Source organism: Tupaia chinensis, unplaced genomic scaffold, assembly GCF_000334495.1.
Source record: "Tupaia chinensis unplaced genomic scaffold, TupChi_1.0 Scaffold000093_1, whole genome shotgun sequence".
Taxonomy (NCBI): Eukaryota; Metazoa; Chordata; class Mammalia; order Scandentia; family Tupaiidae; genus Tupaia; species Tupaia belangeri.
The window spans coordinates 11404686-11422334 of record NW_006159555.1 but is presented as its reverse complement, the minus strand read 5'-3'; the positions used below and the strand labels follow the sequence as shown (position 1 = coordinate 11422334).

The window sequence follows — 17649 nt, the reverse complement described above, 5'->3', positions numbered from 1 at the left end:
TGAGTTTTAAGCCACCGGGTCCAGGACGCGAACCGCGGTCAACTACGTGAGAGTCCAGCGATATAACCATTACGCTAACTGCTGGTTCCCTTAACCTTGTTTTCAGGAGTATTCACAGGGAGAGTTTCCTGGAAGAGGTGATATAGTATAGGCTGAATTTCAAAGGATGAGCAGGAGTTAGCCAGGCAGGAGGTGGATTATTTTTCAGGCTGAGGATATGACACAAAGGAATAGTGTCAAAGAACAGTGACTCACTGGTGAAGCTCCTGTGTAAGCCAAAAAGTACATTAAAATGTTTGAGAGGTCAGAATGAAGTTGCCAAGCTGGAGAATGGATAGTATTCATCCACTCATTCTTCATTCTTTCAGCAAATACTGAGCACTACTATATGTGAGGCACTTTTATAGGCACTAGGAATATAGCAGTGAGCATAGAGGGAAAATATCTGCTCCCAAGGAACTTATATTTGGAATGTGCTAGAGAGAGAGAGAGAGAGAGAGAGGAAAGAAGCAGAAGTAAATAGTATACAAAAGGTGACTAGGTATATGCAAAAAATCAGGGTAAGAGGGTTAGGAAGACTTGAGTGAGGTACAGTTTGTTTTTTCACTTTTATCTTTTCACTTTTATCATGTGTGTGTGTGTGTGTCTGTGCACACATGCACTGTTCTTTTAGAAAGTCTCGCGTTATAATCCTTCTGCCTCGGCCTCTGAGCAGCTAGGACCACAGGTGCATACCACTCCACCTGACTTTTTAGTGTGGGCTGGGAACTGAACTTGGGCTATCCATGGGGTCTTAGCCTGCCATGCAGAGATGTCTAGTGTGTACTATCACAGCTAAACGAGGGGTATAATTTTTTTTTGTTTTGGTTTGGGTTTGTTTTTTTTTTCCTGCACCTCCAGGCAAGGGGTATAATTTTAAGAGGTTGGAAGAGGTCTCACTAAGAAATTAACATGTGATCAAGGACTAGAGAGAGAGATGAGAAAATAAACTACTTGGGTAACTAAAGAAGAGCATTCCAGTCAGAAATTACAGCTAATGCAGATATCTGGAGGCTGGAACATGCCTGTTAGAAGGAATAAGGAGTAGTAAAGAGGCCAGGTAACATACAATCTGGTAAGTCAATGCAAGGATGGGCTCCTATTCCAAGTAAACGGGGAGGAAGGTTGGGACTATTAGAGGGTCTGCTTAGATCTGACTAATGTTTGAAAGGGATTGCTTATGTTATGGTGCTAGTAATTGAGTGTTGTGAAGGGCCAGAGTGACTCCATTTTGTTAAACCCACTTGCTGAGAATCGGCCCCATTTCAAGGAGGCAAGCTGATCATGCAGGAGAAGGTCGTAAGACCACCACCCCACTGGGGCTGGCCAATGATAAGAAACAAAGGAAATACCAAAGACCTGAAGTAGCTTTCTTGTCAATCAGTAAAAGACAACTATGTTTCTTGAAATCTTCAGCCAATGTGTAGCCGCCTGGGTGCATTCTTCAGCACCCCTGGACCTACCCCCCAACAGCCAAATAAAAACCCAGCCCAACTAACACCAGGACTCTCAACTCTGACCCTCTGTGCCAATAAGATTGGGAGTCCTAGCTCAAGCCCGAATAAAAGCGACTCTTCTGTGTTTATATCGGAATCAGCTCCTTGGTGATCTCTTGGGAATTTCACGACTGGGGTACAACAGTTGGAGGTATTCAGCTGGGTAGAAGTAGAGAGATTAGTTATGAGGTGTCTAAGTCTGCTTTTGTATTGCTAACAGAAATACCCAAGCCTGAGTAATTTTATAAAGATAGTACTTTATTTACAAACTCACAATTCTTCTGGCTGAAAAGTCCAAAGGTCTAGGCCTATAGCATACATATAAGCACAGAGGAGGGGAGCCAGCAGGTGGCATGGTGGTTAAGACCCTGAATTCCACGTGGCCAATTCCGTGGTTTGAGTCCTGAACCCAGTGGCTTGAAAAACATGTTGGGTGCATGGGTGTGCATACTCAAAATCACCAGGGGAGAATGGAGAAGGGATTGCAATATGGCCAACCCTCCTAGGGAGTGATTTCTCACTCTCTCTTTCTGTCTCTTGTACACATGCCCTATGACAAAAATCTAAAAATACAATAAAATAAGCATAGGAGATGGTCAGTATACAGAGACAGTTTGCTCTCTCTCATAGTAACCAGCTCTCATTAGAACTAACCTTTTCACATGAGAGCTAAAACTCACTGGGTCTCGTGAGACATTATTCATCTATTCACAAGAGTGCTACCACCATGAACCGATCACCACCCACTAGGCATTACCACCTCTCAACATCAAATTCTAAAACATGAAACTCAGGGGCACAAACCGTAACACTTCATGCTTTATCCTCAAGGCTCATGTTTTTCTCACATGAAAAATTATCCTAGTGATTCCCAAAGTCTTGACTCATTCCAACACTAACTCAAAAGTCCAAGTCCAAAGTCTCAAATTGAAACTCAAGTAGATGCCCTCCAGTCAAGAGCATAAAGCCGGGAATTGAACTCATACTCCCAAAATATTTTTTGCAGGGTAGAAACTTCCATTCCTCCTGATGGAATGAAAGTTTCAAGGGTGCAAAGACATTTGAGTCATGTTTCCCTGCTTGTTCAGTACAGGCTCCCAGCAAGTCCAAAACCCGAATAAGCATTTGATCCTGGAACTCAAAATGTGCTATTTCCTGGACACGCTAAGGGTATTGGGCCCCCAAAACATCATGTAGCCTGTGACTGTTTTCACCCTGATTCCTTCTATCAGTGGTAATCTCTAGCAACCAGTCACTCTGGCACATCTTTTTTTTGAGAGATTTTTGCAGTAGGGCACATGCACCCACCAGAGAGACAGAGAAGACAGAGATAGAAAGCAAGAAATTACCCCTTGGGGGGATGACTATGCTGCAATCCCTTCTTCTCCTTTCTCCTTTTGGGATTTTGGGCACACACACGTATGTGCCCGGCATGAATTTCAAGCAGCCAGGTCTGGGCCTTGAACTGTAGTTGACTATTTGGTAGTCCAGTAACATAACCACTATGCCATCTGCTGGTCCCTTGTCCATTGATTTATACATGTATGTTACCTACTTGACTTCCATAGGTTTTTTTTTTTTTTTTTTTTGGAGAGGTTTTTGCTATAGGGTGTGTGCGCTCGCCAGACAGACAGAGAGAAACAGAGACAGAAAGCGAGAAATCACCCCCCAGAGGGGATGGTCACACCGCAATCCCTTCTCCTCCATTCTCCTCTCGGGATCTTGGGCACGCACGCACACGCGCCCGATGTGAATTTTAAGCCACCAGGTCTGGGACGCGAACCGCGGTCGAATACGCCATTACGCTAACTGCTGGTTCCCCGTAGGTATTTTCATATTTTGCTAGACTACAGGATGCTGAATATCCTTGATAAGGTTTTGCCCTGGTGAATAAGGTCTCAGAGCCAAAAAAAAAAAAAAAATCCTTGGCGCAAAATCTCAGAAGAGAGGATCAGCAGATAGCATAATGATTACGTCCCTGGACTTCCACGTAGTCAACTGTGGTTTGACTCCCAGAACTGACAGCTTAAAACTTATGCTGGGTGCATGTGTGTGCATGCCCGATATCCTGAGAGGAGAATGGAGGAGAAGGGATTGTGGCATGGCCGTGTCCTCTGGGGGCTAATTTCTCGCTTTCTGTCTCTCCCTCTCTCTCCCTGGAGGGCACACGTGCCCTATACCAAAAATGTCTAATTAAAAAAAAAAAATCTCAGAAGAGTCTATTTGGTCCTGCTTGCAGCATCCAGTCTCCCACTCCACTGGTCTGGTAGGCACTTAATGTGCTGATCCCTAAGCTTGGTGGTGTCAAGGGTGCAAAGACATTTGAGGCATGTTGCCTGCCTGCTCGCAATACACTTAAAAATCTAGTTTAAAAGACATGACTGGGGCCAGCAGGTGGCATTGTGAGCATAAAGTGCAGTTACTGCTATTATTAACATCTTACATCAATGGGAGGGATGAGTGAGGAGCTGGGAAGAGTCCATGACTTCAGAGAGAAAGAGGTGACAAGCGTCAAAGCCCGAAAGCTGAGGTAGAGAGAGGGATTCTGGAAGTTACCACAAAAGGTTTTTATTGGGTCATTGGAAAAGTCATGATGTATTTTTTTTTTTTTTGAGAGGTTTTCACTATAGGGCACGTGCGCTTGCCAGACAGACAGAGAGAGACAGAGAGCGAGAAATCACCCCCCAGGGGGGATGGTCACGCTGCAATCCCTTCTCCTCCATCCTCCTCTCGGGATCTTGGGCACGCACGCACACGCACCCGGCATGAGTTCTAAGCCACTGGGTCCGGGACGCGAACCGTGGTCAACCACGTGGGAGTCCAGCGACACAGCCATTACGCTAACTGCTGGTTCCCAAGTCATGATGTATTTTTGCATAGAAAAATACATCATGACTTTTCTGACAACTCAATATTAGGATCTAGGAGGAGGCAATGTGAGAACCCACCTGGGCAGGACAGGTGACTGAAGTTGCTGTTCATGTGTGGAAACAGGTGTTCTTGAAACACCGGAGCAGCAGGAGAGGTAATGGAGAAAGTTCCAAATGCACAGAGCCTGAACAAGAGCATGGGGTGGGAGATAGACAAACAGGGTAGAGTGGCAACCCACTGCTCAGTGAGGGACCAGGGAGGTTTTGCAGGGAAAGAAACAGAAAGCAGGAAGACAAAGAGGCTGCCCTGAGTAGGTGAGATGGACCTCTGTTTTGGCCACCTAACATCCCTCAGGGGGTAGAACCTCTGCATTCCTGTTCTGACCCTGGGCTTAGATGAAGTGAACTGACTGGGAAGGGTCATAGCAGCAATAAGTGGGAACCCAGAGTCAGTGTGCACACATCCTGGTTTAGGGTGGAACAGCACTTTTCCATAGTCCCCCACAGGCTTCCACCTGCCCCAGTAGATTTCTATGACGGCAGTTTCAGGCAAGTGACCACAGAGGAGCCAACAGCTGGAAAAAGAAAGATGTGCTATAGCTCTTTTATGACATTTTACAGAGAACTGAAGGATGGCTCTGGTTCCTAAGGAAAGCCAGGATCATTCGGCATCCCACTAAACCAAGACAAGGTGGTGGCGGGACTTCCTTCCTCTGGTGGGATCCCATGGTTCGCACAATGTGTCCACTGCTAGCAGGATCAGAAAGCTCCGATGGGAAAGAGCATGAATGTGTGTCTCTCTTCTGACATTAACTCTTGCCTAGAGTGTGAGAGCCCAGCCCCTACATAGACCCCTGGCAAGGAGGCACAAGGTCCAACCAGCTGAACCAGCACTATCCAGATGAAAGCATCCCCAAAGATTAAAGGCAATCTTGTGACAGGCACATCCTCCCTGCCTGGAGGGAGTTGGACAGAGAGCTAGAGAGCTAGGGGACCAGAGGAGCCAGATGAAGGAAACTGACTAACAAGGGGCACAGCAGCAGTAGGTGGGAAGCCAAGGTCAGTGTGCACACATCCTGGTTTAGGGTGGAGCAGGTCCTTCCCATGGTCCCCCACAGGCTACTACCTGCCCCAGCAGATGTCTGTGATGGTAATTTCAGACAAGTGACCACCAAGATTACTCAGTCTTTGTACCTGCCCATTCCATCCTAGCAAGGAGTTCATAGAATATCTAGGCATCGGAGTGAACGTGTGACTCTCTTCCCACTTTATTCAGTCCTGTCACATGCCCCTCTTGCCAGAAGAGGACAAGGACTCCCTAAGCAAAGAACAACTCTCTGCCCTGTTCAAAATTCCAGCCTGTTGGAGATCCTTAGACTCATAGCTCAGTCATGTCCACTTATCCATTCAAATTCTAGTGCCTCTCCACTGTGGTGCTTGGGATAAAATATGCCCTACCCATAAATTCTTGCAGCCTCTGAATCTCCTCTTTGAGCAGCTGTATCTCTATCATGGCCAACTTTCTCATGGCCACATACTTGCCCTTGTCTGCCCAGCCTTAATCCCTGGAAAGATACTATAATAATGTATAAAGCTACTTGTAGAAAAAGCAAGTTACAAAAATACTCCAATTTTGGCCTTTTTCTTATTCTTTTTTCTTTTTCTTTTTTTAATTTGCCAGAGGGTGTGTGTACTTGCCATAGAGAGATAGGGCTGGGATTAGAACAGCATGGTCAGCCATGTGGGATCCAGCTCTCTTAACCACTAGGCCATGAGGCAAATCCTATGGCCTTCTCTTTTAAAAAATTCTTTTAAAATTAGTTTGGAGTTGGCAGAAAGTACAGTTTCTGCTACTATTAACATCTTGCATCAATGGGATACATTTGCTACAACGGAGGAGTCATTACTAATACATTATTATTAATGAAAGTCCACATTTACATTAGGGTTCACTCTTTGTGTACTATATGCAAATGGGTTTTGATCAATGTATGATGACATGTATCTATCATGACAGTCTCATATATGATCATTTCACTGCCCTAAAGCCCCCTGTGCTCCTTTTATTCATTTCTCTTTTCTTTCCCCTCCTCCCAACTCCTGGCAACTAATCTTTTTTTTTTTTTTAACAATTGTGGTTAAAATACATACAACACAAAGTGTACTATTTTAGCCCATTTTAAGTGTTGATTCAGCGTCATTAAATAAATTCACGATGTTGTGTGACCATCACCGCTATCTACTTCCATAACTTTTTCATCATCTCAAACAAAAATCTGTACCTATTAAGCAACAACTCCCCATTGCCCCCACCCAAACCACTCAACTCTGGTAACCTTTATTCTTCTTTCTGTCTATGAATTCTCCATTCTAGGTACTTTATGTAAGTAAAGTTAAATAATATTTGTCATTTTGTTTCTGGCTTATCTCATGTAGCATAATTTTTTCAAGGTTCATCCATGTTTTACCATGTGTTAGAATTTCATTCCTTTCTATGACTAAATAATATTCCATTATATGTATATACCACTTTCTGTTTATTCATTCATCTGTTGATGTACACTTGGTTGTTTTCACTATTTGGTTATTGTAGATAATGCTACTATGAACCCCAATGTGCAAGTACCTGTTTGAAGTCCTGCTTTCTTTTTTAAAAATATATATGACCAGTTATTTAATTAGATTCTTGGCAAAAAATTTAGAACACCAATTTGTGAGGATAAACTCTATTTATAAGGGCAAACATGGATTTCATGTAGCCCTGAAGCTGAGGAACAGCTTTGATTTTTGGTAAAATTTGCAAGTCCACAGTTTTCTGATCAATTGCACTGCTCTGAAATCTTGTATTTCTCCTCTGTGTCTAAGATCTCACCTTCCTGGTGTCTGGGCTTCCACAGCTTCTTTTTCTTGAAGTAAGCATCGGTAAGGTGCTTTGGGATTTTTACTTTGCTAATATCAATTTTTGTGGAGGTGGCAATGACAAATTTCTGGTGTGTTCTGCACAGTGGAACTCAATTGAGAACCAGCAGTTCAGTTACAAGTAGCAAGCCACTGCTCAGCTGCTTCAGGAAAACCACTCTCTTGCCTCTGTGGCGTCCAGTGAGGATGATCAGAATGGTCCCAGGAGAGATGTTACCTCGCAGCTTTCTCACATGCTGACTGAAGGGTTTTTTTTGCCATGGCTCAACAGCTTTCAAGGCACATCTTCAATAGGATAATGCCCAGGCATTTGCCAAATTTAACCAGCTCGGTACCACCATTCTTGTCTCCACTAGCTCGTTCTGTGACAGTGGCAAGAACTTTCTTTTTCTTTTCAATCCTGGATTTAGTGGCCGAGTATTTCCTCTTGTACATGGCCTTCCTGGAATACATGGCAGACCTGGACTAGGACTGGGTTTTGGCTGTAATGGGGCTTCCCCTTCTTGGGCTTTTCTAGCCTTGGGGTCATGCTTTTTAACCTTGCCACTCGCATCAGCCTTCTTGGCTTCAGGTTTCTTCTCCTTAGTATCCTGCTTCACAGCTTTTTCACCTGCCATCTTGTATAGTGGGAAAGAACTGAAGTCCTGCTTTCTATTCCTTTGGGTATGTAGATATCTCCCTCCCTCCCTTGCATCCTTCCTTCCTTTCTTTTCTTTCTCCTTTCTATTTCTTTCTCTCTTTTTCCTTCCTTCCCTCCTTCCTCCTCCTTTTTCTTTCTCTCTTTCTCTTTCCTAGATGCAAAATTGCTGGCTTATTAAGGTAATTCTATGCTTACCTTTTAGAAGATCTGACAAACTGTTTTCCACAGCAACTGCACATTTTATAGTCCCACTAGCAATGCACCAGGGTCCCAATTTTTTCTCATTCTTATCAATACTTGATTTTTGTTTTTATGTTTTGTTTTATAATAACCATTCTAATAGGTGTGAAGCAGTATCTAATTGTGGTTTTAACTTGCATTTCTCTAACAACTGATGATGTTGAGCATGTTTTTATGTACTTATTTGAGTATCTTCTTTGGGAAAATGTCTGTTCATGTCCATTCCTCATTTTTTAATGAATTTTGTTGTTGTAGAATATTGATTATTTTACTGTCTCACTAGTTTTGCCATTTCCAAAATTTCATACAGTTGGAATTGTACATTATGTAGCCTCTTCAGATCATCTTTCTTTCTTTCTTTCTTTGGAGAAGTTTTTGCTATAGGGCACGTGCGCTTGCCAGAAAGACAGAGACAGAGAGACAGAAAGCGAGAAATCACCCTCCAGGGGGGATGGCCATGCCACAATCCCTTTTCCTCCATTCTCCTTTTGGGATCTTGGGTACGCACGCACACGTGCCCAGCATGAGTTTAAGTCACCAGGTCTGGGACTAGAGCCGTGGTTGACTACATGGGAGTCCAGTGACATAGCCATTATGCCAAGTGCTAGTCCCTCTTATTGTTTTAATGTGCAATTCCCTAGTGACGTATAATGTTGAATATCTAGTCATAGGCTTATTTTCTACCTGCCTATATCTGTTTAGGTGTCCAGATATTTTCTCAATTAAAAAAAAGTTTTGCACATGCACTAACCAGAGAGAGATACAGAAAGAGAGGGAGAGGGAAAGTGAGAAAGCGCCCCCCACCCCCCATGCAGGAGGGATGGCAAACCACAATCTCTTTTCTTCCATTCTCCTCTTCAGGATTTTGAGCAAGCACCCACACATGTCTGGCATGCTCATCAAGCCTCTGGGTATGGTACTTAAACTCACAGTCGGCCATATGGGATCCAGTCATCTTAACCACCATGCCACTGGCTGGGACCAGCTTTAAAAAAAAAAAAAAATTCTATCATTTGTGACAATATGTATGAAGTGGAGGGTGTTATTTTAAGAGAAATAAGCCAGGCACAGAAAGACAAATACCAAGCGTTCCAAGCTGTCAGAAACAGCTCAGGATGATTGTGAAGAGTGGGCCAGGAAGGGCATGGTCTGAGTCCAGGAGGTCCTACAACAGGTTCGGGGCCAGCCCAGTTTGGCATGCTGGACCTTGGCCAGCCCTGAGAGTGTCCTGCACTTTATGCCTGCAGCATAGTGGGAAACAGTAGTGCTGGTTTGGACATGTCTGGAGGGCATCAACAGGAGAGGACATTTCCCAGGGTACAGTTGGTGTTGTCAGCACTATGTCATTCCTCAAAGTCCCAAGTTCTCAGGATGTTGCCATTCGACTCACCTCCTGCTTCCTGTGTTTCTTCCTTTCAATGGGCTGAGTCCTGTCACACAGAAAGAGAAGTGGGAGTGAGGGGGCTATCTTTTCTTTTCTTTTCTTTTTTTTTGGAGAGGTTTTCGCTATAGAGCGCATGCGCTCGCCAGACAAACAGAGAGAAACATAGAGACAGAAAGCGAGAAATCACCCCCCAGAGGGGATGGTCACACCACAATCCCTTCTCCTCCATTCTCCTCTTGGGATCTTGGGCACGCACGCACACGCGCCCATGAGTTTTAAGCCACTGGGTCCGGAATGTGAACGGCGGTCGACTACGTGGGAGTCCAGTGACATAGCCATTACGCTAACTGCTGGTTCCCAGGGGGCTATCTTTTCTCTCACCCTGTGACTGGACCACTTTGCCAGCCCATCTTGATCATGTCCACTGTATTCCTAGATGGTCTCTTGTGGAACATGTTATTCAATTTCAGTCATCTCTTCTACAACCATGGCCTCTTGATGGCTCCACGGCCACATCCTGGAGCCACATATATTGGTCCTGCTCTGTAGGGTCCCCTTCTAACAGTAAAGTCTACTTAAATATTGAAAAAAAAAAGACAAATACCAAATAATCTCACTTATATATGGAAAGTAAACAAGTTCAATTTACCAAAGTAGAGAATACAGTGGTGGTTACCAGGGCTTGGGAAAGGTTGACAGAGATGTTGGCTAAAGGATATAAAATTTTGGTTAGATAGAAGAAAGGTAGCTTCTAATATGGCCACCAATGATCTCTTCTCCTGTTTGAACACTTCCATTTCAATGTGATCTGACTTAGCACATTCCTTTCAACCAACGAAATTCACGCAAGGGTACACAATGTAGTAACTTACAAATCAGCAGACTCTTTCCTTTCGATTTGATAAAATAAACTGCCATGTTGGAGAGGTCCACATGGCAAATAACTGAGAGTTACCTCCAGTCAACAGCAACCCAGAGCTAAAACTCTCAGTCTGAGGACCTATGAGGAGCTGAATGCTACTAAGAACCACTGCATGAGTCTGGAAATGGATTCTTCCCTGTTTGAGTATTCAGATGATATCCCAACCATGGACAACACCTTCATAGAAGCTTGTCAGAGAATCTCTAGAGTAAGATACAGCTAAGTTATGCCTGAACTGCTAACTCACCAAAAACAATGAGGTAATAAATGTGTTATTTTAAATCACAAAATTAATTTGTTACACAGCAATAACTAAACCAACATTCAACAAAACCCCAAACAAAATCTCAATGTAGAAATTGAAAATCTTATTCTAAAATAAAAATTAGCTATAATAGCTAAAATAGCTTTGAAAAAGAGCAACAAAAATAGGTAATTTATACTACCTGACTTAAAGACTTAGTATAGAGCTATAGCAATCAAGATAATGTGGTTTTGTCATCAAGATAGACAAATAGATTGATCAAACAATAAAGAGTTCAGAACAAAATCTACATATACAAGGTGGTCACTTGGCATTTTTTATAACTTATTGCACTTTTAATTTTTTTTTCTTTTTTGGAGAGATTTTTTAATACAAGGCACATGTGCTCACTGGAGACAGAGAAAGTGAGAAATCACCCCCTAAAAGGGATGGCCACATCACAATCCCTTCTCCTCCATTTTCCTCTGGAATTTTGGGCACACGTGCACATGCACTCAGCACTTTCAAAAAGGATTTGTTTTGTTCTACTATCTGAGGGGCTTCAAAGAGTTTGTGGAAAACTGGAATTAAAGCATAAGTTTTTTTTTTTTTTTTAAGTGTAAGTTTGTTTTGGTGAAAAAGAATTTTGAATTTATTGGCAGGAGTGAAAATAGTAAAACCACCTTAAAATAGTTTGGAAACTTAAAAAAAAAAATTAAACATATACTATTTCAGGACATTCATGCTCCTGCAATAAAAAATACCATTGGGTGGGTAACTTACCAAGAACAGAAATTTCTCTCCCACAGTTCTGGAGGATGAAAGTCTAAGAATCAAAACACTGGCAGGTTCAGTGTCTGATGAGGGCCTCTGCTTTTAAGATGGCACCTTGTTGCTGTGGCCTCACATGGTGGAAGAGATGAGCAGCTCCTTCACATCTCTTTAATTGAGTCATTCATGAGGCAGAGCCCTTAGAACCTCGTCATCACCCCAAAAGTTCCACCTCATAATACCAGCACCTTGGTGAAAAAGTTTCAACATGTGAATTTTGGAGGGATACATACATTCAAACTATAGCATATGCCTATTACATGACCCAGTCATTCTACTCTTGGGTATTTACTGAAGGAGAAGAGGGAATATTTGTCTATATATAGACTGGTCCATGAATGTCCATAGCAGCATTATTTCTAGTAGTCAAAACTGGTAATACCTAAATGTCCATACACCAGTGCACAGATAACAAATTGTGTTATGTGTGTGCAATGGACTACTAACCTCTGATAAAAAGGGATGAACAAATGGTACACACCACAATTCAGATATTTTCAAATAATTGATTTGAAATAAAGTCAGATATGAATGTGTACATACTATATAATAGCATTTCTTTAAAACTCTAGAAAATGCAAACTAACCTACAATGATAGAAAATAGATTAGTGGTTGCTTGGGGGAGAGAAGAGATAAAGGGAGTAGGATAGAGGAATTACATAGAGGCATAAAAAAAGTTTTTGGGGTCATAGATTGTTCACTATCTTTTTTTCCCTTTTTTATTTAAATTTATTTATTTACATTCATTCACTATACATCATTACAACATACAAAATGAGATTTCCCGTCCAGAATACACTGTATATTGGCTCAGTCAAGCACATCAACATACGTGTTATCATCAACAAATAATTTTCCATTTCTTGTTTCCTGTATATTTTGCTTTTTTTTTTTGCCATCCTTGATTCCCTATCTCTCACCCTCTGCCATGTCCCACCCTCTTCCCACACTGTCTCTGGTATCCATGGTTGCTTTCTATGCCTTTCCCCCCATTTAATTAATTTGCTAATGAACTTAATCTAAATATTTCCAATAGCAAGCATAGCTGATTTATACATATCCATGAACATAAGTCTGACTTTAGGCATAAACCTCAGTGAGTAGAATGAACATACTATAAAGTAGCACCTAGCTGGGACTATATAGCTTACTGCAGTCATCAAATATGCATTGTTTTTAATAAAAATCTTTTTTTATGTTTTTTTCTCCTGAAACTCTTTGTTTAAAATTAATTAATTTATACTCATCACCTAAGCATAGGTGGGATGGGAAACATACTAAATGTGGTTTCCCATCCAGAATATACTGCATAGTGGCTTAATCATGCATGTTATCATCAATAATTTTCCATTTCTAGGTTCATATATATATATATATATACACACACACATATGTGTGTATATATATATATATACACACACACATATGTGTGTATATATATATATATACACACATATGTATACATATATATATGAAACTAGTGAATATATATATACATATATATTCACTATCTTGGTTATGATAATGATGTATACAGATGTGAAAATTATCAAATTATTCACTTTAAGTATGTGTAGTTTATTTTACATCAATCACATTTCATAAATATGTTAATTACTAAATTGTAGACAAATCAAAGATTAAGGACAAAAATGAAACTATGCTATGTACCCCAAAGAACTGAAAACAGATACTTGAACAGATATTAGTACACCAGTCCTCTTTGGAGCATTCTTCACAATAGGCAAATGGTGGAAACAATCTAGACGTTCCTCAACATGGAAGAGAGTCACTCTTTTTTTTTTTCTTTTCTTTTTTTAAATTTTATACAGGACTCGTACACTCACCCGAGACAGAGAGAGAGAGAGAAAGGTGAGAAAGCATCCCCAGAGGGTGACCATGCCATAATTCCTTTTCCTCCACTCTCCCCTTGGGATTTTAGGCATGCATGAACAAGCACCCAGTGTGTTTTTCAAGCCACCAAGTCCGGGACACTAATTGCTCATTCAGTCATGTGGAATTCACCACCTAGCTGGCCCAAGAGAGTCACTCAGTAAACATTTTTTTGAGAGCGTAAGTTTGTACAACTGGAGTGTAATTGAGTGATATTGAAAATGCAGGACCAGCAGATAGTGTAATGGTTATGTAACTGGACTCCCATGTAGTTAACCTTGGTTCAAGTCCTGGACCAGGCAGCGTAAAACTCAAGCCGGGTGCGTGTGTGTGCATGCCCAAAATCTCAACAGGAGAATGGAGAAGGGACTGTGGCCTCGTCATGCCTCCTGCGGGGTGATTTCTTGCTTTCTGTTTTTCTGTCTCTCTGTCTCTCTCCGGCAAACACACACACCCTGTAGCAAAAATCTCTTACAAAAAAAATTGAAAATGTATATACTCTTCAACCTAGCAACTTCACTTATAGAAATTTTCCTACATTCATAACCATACAGGTACATGAAGATTTATACATATGTGACATTTGTTACTGCAAAAGACTGTAAATAGCTACATATTATGATCATGAATGCATCATTGAAGGTGAATTTTGTTATAGATATTACAGATATTAAAGAAAATTATATGTCAGTATATATTTATTTAATTGAATAAGAAAGAGGGGAAATCATCTATACTCTTCCTCCATTTGTGAAGAAGAACATAAAAATTAAAACATTTTTGTTTATGTTAGACTAGTTCGGAAAGATACACAAGAATCTGATAGAGTTGATTTGACTCAAGGGAAAAATGAAAGATGAAAGACAAGGATAAAAAGAAGAAATACTTAGTATTATGCTTTCTTCTGCTTTTTGAATTGCATACCATGTGTATGTATGCCTATTTAAAAAAATAAGTTAATATTATTGATTTGAAATAAATGCAAAGGCCCTCCTCCATCGGCGGCCTCACTCCTGCATCTCCAACCTTTTCCACAATTGTTCTCCAATTCACCCAACAGCACCTCTGTTACAGACTCCATTTCTTAGGGCCAAATGAACTGTGGTCCCTTCCTCAGAGTTCATTTGTTAGTAATTTTCTCCCCCATATTTATAGTCCTTTTCCCCCACAATCTGCACTTTTATACCAAACTCTAATGTTACTCTTCCAGAAACCTCTGATCACATTAATCCATCTGAACATTTTTCCTTTGAAAAGTTATTTTTGACAACTAAATCTGAAATGTGAATATATAAAGTGATTTATAATAATTGGTTCTTGAAGCAATTGAATGTATTGATAAAGTACAAAATGAAATAGGCAGACTTAATGAACGAGGCAGTGAGGAGCTTTTGAAAATAGAACAGAAATATGACAAACTTCACTATTTTTTCATAAGAGGTTAGAATTAATCTCCAAAATCCCCAATTTTTTTTCCAGAGGTTTTTGCTATAGGGCGCATGTGATCACCAGAAAGACTGAGAGAGAGAGAGAGAGAGAGAGAGAGAAACAGAAAGCGAGAAATCACCCCCCAGGGGGGATGGCCATGCCACAGTCCCTTCTCTTTCATTCTCCTCTCAGGATCTTGGGCACACACGCATATGCGCCCAGTGTGAGTTTAAGCCACTGGGTCCAGGACTCGAACTGCGGTCGACCACATAGGAGTCCAGCAACACAGTCATTATGCCAACTGTTGGTCCCTCCAAATTCCCAAATTTTGAGGTAACAACATTTGGCAATCATCCACAAGTGTCTGCACTGCTTGGGGAGGAAGATAGAGAGGTGTTGTATTATTTGACCAGAGTCGAAGTGACAGAATTTGAAGATATTAAATCAGGTTACAGAATAGAGTTTTATTTTGATGAAAATCCTGAAAATAGAGTTCTCGGCAATGTTTATAGGATCTTAAAATGGCTGCTGGGCGACTGCTTCCTGACTGAAGAAAATACGTGGAGTGGGCTGCTGTCCAGGCCTAAATGAAAGTGATGAAAGTGATGTTGAGCTGACTTCTGAAGATGAAGCCATGTCAGAGAACTCTGCACGTAACATACAGGAAGATAAAGAGGATGGGACCTTTAGCAAAACGGAAGTCTCAGATCTCCCACCAGATGGATCAAAAACTGAAACAGAGGCATTTGTGTTTACAAATGCATGAGTGTCCTTCTGTAATTTCTTTAAACATGTGAAATTTCAAGAATTACATATTGAACAGAAAACCTTAACTTCAAGATTCAGAGGGAGAAAAAGGAAATGCTCCAGAAAAGATAAATTGAAGAAGGGAAAAGAATCTCAGAGTGAAAGTCCTCAAACTCAGTGGAAAGATGTTACATAGTATTTTGGAGTCAACGAGAGATTCGAACCCCCTGTTAAAAAGAAAAAAGTTGAAAAGTCAGGCCTTGAAAAGAGGATAGACCAGGCTGTGGAAGAATGGAATATTGAAAAAGCTGAGGAACGCAGCAACCAGCTAGCTACTACAGGTTGGTGTAAAAACCTCCAGAGCAGTTGCCCGCCACAACTTTGTAAAAGCCAAAATGGAAGCTGAAAATTCACAGGCTGCTAGAAAAAAGAAGAAACTCACATGGGAGTTTGAAGCAAAGAAGAGATGGGAAACCAAAAGCAACAGGGCATACATGTAAGAGTTCTTCAAGGCATTTGTAGACTCACGTGCTCAGTAGTTCCTGCTTATGTTAAATATGTCAGGAAAGTGATTGAAAGAGAGAAAAATAAGCATAAAATTTGAGAGTTGATTATCAACTCTTCAATTTTTTCCTAAATTCATCCTTTCAAGTGAATAAAACAAAGCATTCTGTTATTTGAAGAATAAGAAATAGTAAGAAATCTATGCATTGCATACAGAAAAAAAGGATGGCATTTTACTTATTTATGTAGACCGACAGTATAAAATGTTTCGCCTTTTCATCCCTTTGGTAGCCATGAGCTCCTTGTCCTTCCTCATCTGCACACAGTGTTTCTCTGCTTATTCTGAAATTGCGTTTTTAAGATTGGCGTTTGTTTATAATGGCTTAGTTATAAGTGCAAAAAAAGTCTCAATTGATACCATCTCTTTACAAATGTTTTATTTGCCTGAATGTAATCAAAGTAATGATTGATTCTGTGTTAGAAGCAACAGAGTTGATATGTCATAGTCACACAGTAAAAGCAATTGATTTTTTGTGTACCTTCAGATAAAGTATTACCATAAAAGTGGGAAAAAATGTAATGAAAACAAAAGAAAAGAAAGTTCCCTCCAAAGAGTTTCAACTGAATGAAAGTGGTGATCCATCTTCAAAGTCCACTGAAATCAGATGGAAATCTGAAAGGATTTGATGAAATATTCAAGTCAAATGCAGAAAAATGCTGCAGAAAGAGGCAGCATGAGGAGCCAGAGAACTTCTTTATTTGATTTACTGGCCATTCTGATGCAGGTGCAGACAAAGTTAAGAGAGGTCATCAAAGATGACATTTGGCCAAATCCATCACAGTACTACTCAGTTCCCGATATGGATGATGAAGAAGGGGAAGAAGAAGATGATGATGATGAAGGATTGGAAGATATTGATGAAAAGGAGGATAGGGATGAAGGTGAAGATGAAAATTAGGAAGGAGAGGAAGATGAAGGAGAAGACGATTGATAGAACACTGATGGGGGCCAGTAGGTGGAGTGATGGTTAAGGTGCTAGACCTCCCGCATGGCCCACCGGGGTTCAAATCCCAGACCTGGAGGCTTGCTTTCACCTTCCCTTTCTTTCTCTGGCCAAGTTAAATAATAATAATAATAACAACAAATAAAATTTTTTAAATAAATAAATCTTTAAAAAAAAATAAAAAGAACACTGATGGATTCCAATCCTCCTTTTAAAATTTTTTTCTCCAGTCCCCAGGAGTAAGATGCAGTCTTTCTTCTTCTCTCTTTTTTTTTTTTTTTTTCTCTTTCTCTATTTTTCTCTACACCATGGTTCTCAACTTATTTGGGGGAAAAATCTTGAGCAGAATATAATGGGAAAAAAAATCTCTATTCCTTTCTGTTCCAAATTCATTTTTATCCCTCCCTGTCTCAATGAAAACTATATGGGGAACCAGCAGTTAGCATAATGGCTATGTCGCTGGACTCCCATGTAGTTGACCATGGC

General features: G+C 40.8%; 1 pseudogene; it reads left to right on the top strand.

Annotated features, from left to right (window-relative positions):
* The first annotated feature begins 15202 nt into the window (after positions 1-15202).
* On the top strand, positions 15203-16155 carry LOC102472777 (protein FAM204A pseudogene; annotated as a pseudogene).
* The last annotated feature ends 1494 nt before the right edge of the window (positions 16156-17649 follow it).